The sequence below is a fragment of the Vulpes lagopus genome, chromosome 13 (assembly GCF_018345385.1).
Source record: "Vulpes lagopus strain Blue_001 chromosome 13, ASM1834538v1, whole genome shotgun sequence".
Taxonomy (NCBI): Eukaryota; Metazoa; Chordata; class Mammalia; order Carnivora; family Canidae; genus Vulpes; species Vulpes lagopus.
In genome coordinates this window covers 37,114,960-37,120,251 of record NC_054836.1, presented here as the reverse complement: position 1 = coordinate 37,120,251, position 5,292 = coordinate 37,114,960, and positions in this window count along the sequence as shown.

Below are 5,292 nucleotides of genomic sequence, written 5' to 3'. Positions count from 1 at the left end.
CCGGCCCCGCCCCTGCCGGCCGCGCCCCCGGCAGCCCGCCTCCCGATTGGCCGCGCCCCCGCCGCCCGCCTCCCGATTGGCCGCGCCCCTGCCGGCCACACCCCGTGCCGCCCGCCGCCCGATTGGCCGCGCCCCCTGCCGGCCACGCCCCCTATCACCCGCCTCCCGATTGGCCTGCCCTGCCGGCCACGCCCCCTGCCGCCCGCCTCCCGATTGGCCAGGCCGAGGACCGCGGCGCGGCGCGGGGCGCGCGCTTCCACCTGGCCGCGGCATCCCGGGGGGAGAAACCTTCCCCTTAGAGCAGCCCGAGCCGCCCGGATTGCTCTTTACCGCAGGCTCCAACCTGGCGCGGGTGCCTCTCCCTTTCCCGGGTCTCGCAGCTCTCCTTGTAGGGTAACAAGTGACGAGGGAGTGCGATGCCTTGCATATCGCGGACGCACAGAACATGGCTTATTTCTTTGTACAGAGCTTTTCGCTGATTTTGTGGCCCGACTCCCCGGATTGCCCAGAAGTGTTTTCAAAATTGGCATTTAAAACACTGCAATTTAAAAAAATTAATAATAAATAAAAATGTTAAAACTGCGATGTGGGGCGCCCGGGTGGCTCAGTCGGTTAAGCATGACCTGCCTTCGGCTCGGGTCATGATCCCTGCGCCCTGGCATCGGGCCCCCCATGGGGATCCCTGCTCAGCTGGAAGCCTGCTTCTCTCTCTCTCCCTCTGCTGCTCCCCCTGCTTATGCTCTCTCACCCTCTCAAATAAATAAATAAAATCTTCAAAAATAAAAATAAAATTTTTTAAAAACGGCAATGTAAATCAGCTAACTTAACAAATATCGCAGAAAGTGCCAGGCTATGTGAGCTGATAAAAAATTGGCAGGGGAGTGTCTATGTAGACAAGTACAAGTTAATGAGTCTAGAGGGAAATAATTAAAATAGACAATGCAGTTGTAGGCTCTTCCAGTCAACTCTGACCAAAGAAGTCATTGACAAATAAGACTATGGAACAAAATAGAAAATATTACTCTAACATTTTATGAAAATGACATCTTTTTATTAAAATACTATATATGGTTTTAACTTTTGTTGTTTGTTTGTTTAAGTGCTGGCACACCTGGGTGGCTCAGTGGTTGAGCATCTCTGCCTTTGGCTCAGGTCGTGAACCCCAGGGTCCTGGGATCGTCCTACATAGACTTCCCGCAGGGAGCCTGCTTCTCCCTCTGCCTAATAAATACATAAAATATTTTAAAAAATTAAAAGTGTCATGGGACTATAATTTCCTACCAAAAGTTGTCTTTTTTTTTTTTTAATTTTTTATGATAGTCACAGAGAGAGAGAGAGAGGCAGAGACACAGGCGGAGGGAGAAGCAGGCTCCATGCACCGGGAGCCCGATGTGGGATTCGATCCCGGGTCTCCAGGATCGCGCCCTGGGCCAAAGGCAGGCGCCAAACCGCTGCGCCACCCAGGGATCCCCCCAAAAGTTGTCTTAATTGATCCAGGAAATAGAATGGACAGAGAGACATGAAATAAAGACATTTGCCTTGGGGGATCCCTGGGTGGCGCAGCGGTTTGGCGCCTGCCTTTGGCCCAGGGCGCGATCCTGGAGACCCGGGATCGAATCCCACATCGGGCTCCCGGTGCATGGAGCCTGCTTCTCCCTCCGCCTGTGTCTCTGCCTCTCTCTCTCTCTCTGTGACTATCATAAATAAAAAAAAAAAAAAAAAGACATTTGCCTTGGTAAGTATTAGATATTTTGCATATATAGTCTTCATAAAGTAAGATAGGAATTATCACCATTTTGCAGTGATGTATATTTGGGATGTTTTCTTCTGCAAACAAAATAAGTCAACTAACAGTGTCTTAATTAAACATAGGGGGTTTTGTTGTCATTGTTACTCTGAAGAAATGTTGGGGTAGACAGTTACAGCATTGGTTCAGGGCATTTTCCCCAAGGTTACAAGAGATCCTGAAATCATATCCCAACTGAAGAAAAGAAAGAAGGGGGCAGCTAACATCAGCTATTCCTTTTTATCAAGAAAGAGTTTTCCTAGAAACCCCTCCAAAACCTTTTCACTTATGTGTCATTGACCAGAACTATGTCACATGCCCCACCCCACCTAGTTATATAAAGGAGGCTGGGAAAACAAGTACAGCACTTAGATTTCCCAGGCTTTATGAGAGAGAAGGTCAAGGAGAGGGTGAAAAACATGCATTTGGGGGATGCCTGGGTGGTTCAGGGGTTGACTGCCTTTGGCTCAGGTCTTTATCCCAGGGTCCAGGGTTGAAGTCCTGCATTGAGATGCCCATAGGAAGCCTGCTTCTGCTTCTGCCTGTATCTCTGCCTCTGTGTCTCTCATGAATAAATAAATAAAATCTTGAAACACACACACACACAAGTACTTGGTTAGTCAGACCGTAAGATCTGCCATAGAATTGCTTTTTTTTAAAATTTATTTATTTACTCATGAGAGACACACAGAGAGAGGCAGAGACACAGGCAGAGGGAGAAGCAGGCTCCATGCAGGGAGCCTGACGTGGGACTTGATCCCAGTACCCCAGAATCACGACCTGAGCCGAAGGAAGAAGCTCAACCACTGAGCCACCCAGGCGCCCCCTTGAATTGCTTAATACCCAAGCATACCTTTCCTCTCATGCAGGCATTTTACATTGAATGTATTCATCAGATCCCGAAGGAAAGCAACCCAAATTTTCAGCCAGCTATTTTATTATTCATCCATCTTGAGGTTTGGAATCTCTGCCGTCTGCTCTGCCATTCACTCTTAAATAGTTTGGCAGCTGACAGCTGAAAGATGAGACAGTCGTTTGCCCCCCTCACCTTCCCCAAAGTACCCAATATTACACTAATAAGGGTTGAATAGGATAATTACAATAAAAACTCTCATTCAGAAAAGGGGAGAGTGGAAACAACACTGAAAACCCTAGTCCATGGTAAATACCAAATCCTGCCAGGCAGGAATAATAATGACTCCAAGTTCCAACAGTGAAGAGAATTCCTTGCATGACCCACCAGATGGAGCAGACCCTGTTTAGCTATCTGGAAGGATTTCCCTTAACCATCCCTTCCTAACCCCTGATGTTACCTCTTTGGTACCAAAGCCATCTATGGCAGCATTTGATGTGGGCATTGGAGAAAGTGACTTTTCTGCGGGAAATACACAACTTTCACAATCCACTCCCCATTGGTGCAAATGCAGGATCCAGGGGATGGTAAGGGTGAAAGAATCATGAATTTTCCAAACAGGGTTGAGATTTTGAGGATTATACAGTTTCCTCAAAAATTTAGCAGGCAAAAAAAAACAAAAACAAAAAAACAGGCTTTAACTGTTTTTCTTTCTTTCTTCTGTTTTAAAATGATTTATTTGTTTTAGAGAGAGGGAGCAGGTGGGTAGGGACAGAGGGAGAGGGAAAGGAAGATTCAGGCCAACTCTGCACTGAGCACGCAGAACCAGAGGCAGGACTTGATCCCAGGACCACAAGATCAACCTGAGACAAAATGCAATCGGAAGTTCAACCAACTTGCCACCCAGGCACCCTGTTTTTCTTTCTTTTGATCCACTGTATGTATGAGTGACCACAGCCATTATGTAAAATTTACTTATCCATTCTACTGTAATGGATATTAGATTGTTTCCAGTTTTTTGTTATTCTAAACATTGTTACTATGAATGTCCAATGTACATCTTTCATCATACAAGTGATGAAAGATGTAGGGTATGCTTAAAATAATTTTATGATATATAATTATATCTCAATACAGCTGTAAAATAAATTATGACTTTAAACAAGTTTCTCTGGAACAACTGTTCCTGAAATTTAATGTATGTTAATGTCACCTGGAGAGCTTATAAAATGGATTGTTGGCCCCATCCTCAGAGCTTCTGATTTTAGGTCTAGGGTGGTACAGAGAAATTTAATTTCTTTCTTTCTTTCTTTTTTTTTTTTTATAAAGGAGAGCACAAGTAGGCAGAGCAGCAGGCAGAGGGAGAGGGAGTAGCAGGCTCTCTGCTGACCCAGGAGCCCCTATGTGGGGCTCATTCAATAACTCTGGGATCATGACTTGAGCCAAAGGCAGATGCTTAACTGACTGAAGCACGTAGGTGCCCTGAGAATTTTTATTTCTCTTTTTTTTTAAGATTTATTTATTTATTTATTTATGATAGACAGAGAGAGAGAGAGAGAGAGAGAGAGAGAGAGGCAGAGACACAGGAAGAAGGAGAAGCAGGCTCCATGCCGGGAGCCCGACGTGGGACTCGATCCCGGGATTCCAGGATCGCGCCCTGGGCCAAAGGCAGGCGCTAAACTACTGAGCCACCCAGGGATCCCCGAGAATTTTTATTTCTAATGCATCTTCTGGTGGGTTGGAAATTCTTCTATGGTATGTATAGAGGTGTAGAATTGCTCAGTCTTAATGTTATGAGTGTCCTCCTTTCTATACAAGGTTGAATTGTTTTCCAAAGTGCGCTCCCAGCAGCAGTATAAAACATATTGTAACCAACATTTGAAATTTTCCACTTTTCGTGCTTGCCAACATTGTTGTTTTAATTGTATCTCCCTAACAATTAATGACACTAAAAACATCTCTTCATTTTTATTAAGCATCTCTATTTTCCTCTCTTGCAAAATGCCTGGTCATAAATTTACCCATTTTGAGTATTTCTTTCATTGATTTATAGGAGTTCTTTACATATATTGTATAATAATTTTTTGTTGGTTGTATATGCTATAAATATCTTCTCCAGGTGGCAGCACAAAATTAACACAAATTATTCAATGTCAAATTTTTTGTTTATGGTTTGTGCTTTTTCTGTCCTCTTTCAGAAATCATTTACTACCAAAGGTCATAAATAAATATACTATCTATTCTGTTTTCTGCAATTTGTTTCTGTAAACTGCATCTATATTATTTTCTAAAAGGCTATATTTAGAATGTTAATTTAGCTAGAATTGATTTGCTTATGGTATAAAGTTAAGGACCTAATATATGTATTTCAGTTCTAATATCCAACTGTCCTAGCACCATTTATTGAAAACTTTCCTCTTTCTACTGATATATCAAGTGTCCAAATATGTATGAATCTCATTATAGACTCCTTATTATGTATCATGGTCTATTTGTCTGCACTTTACCAAAATTCCCCTATATTATTGCAGCTTCAAAACAAGTACTAATTAATGTATGGTAGTCAAAGTACCACAAAGCTTTGATTTTGATATCATATAATATTAGGAATTACTGTTGTCTGAGCTCTTATAATAGTACTGTGGTTGTATAG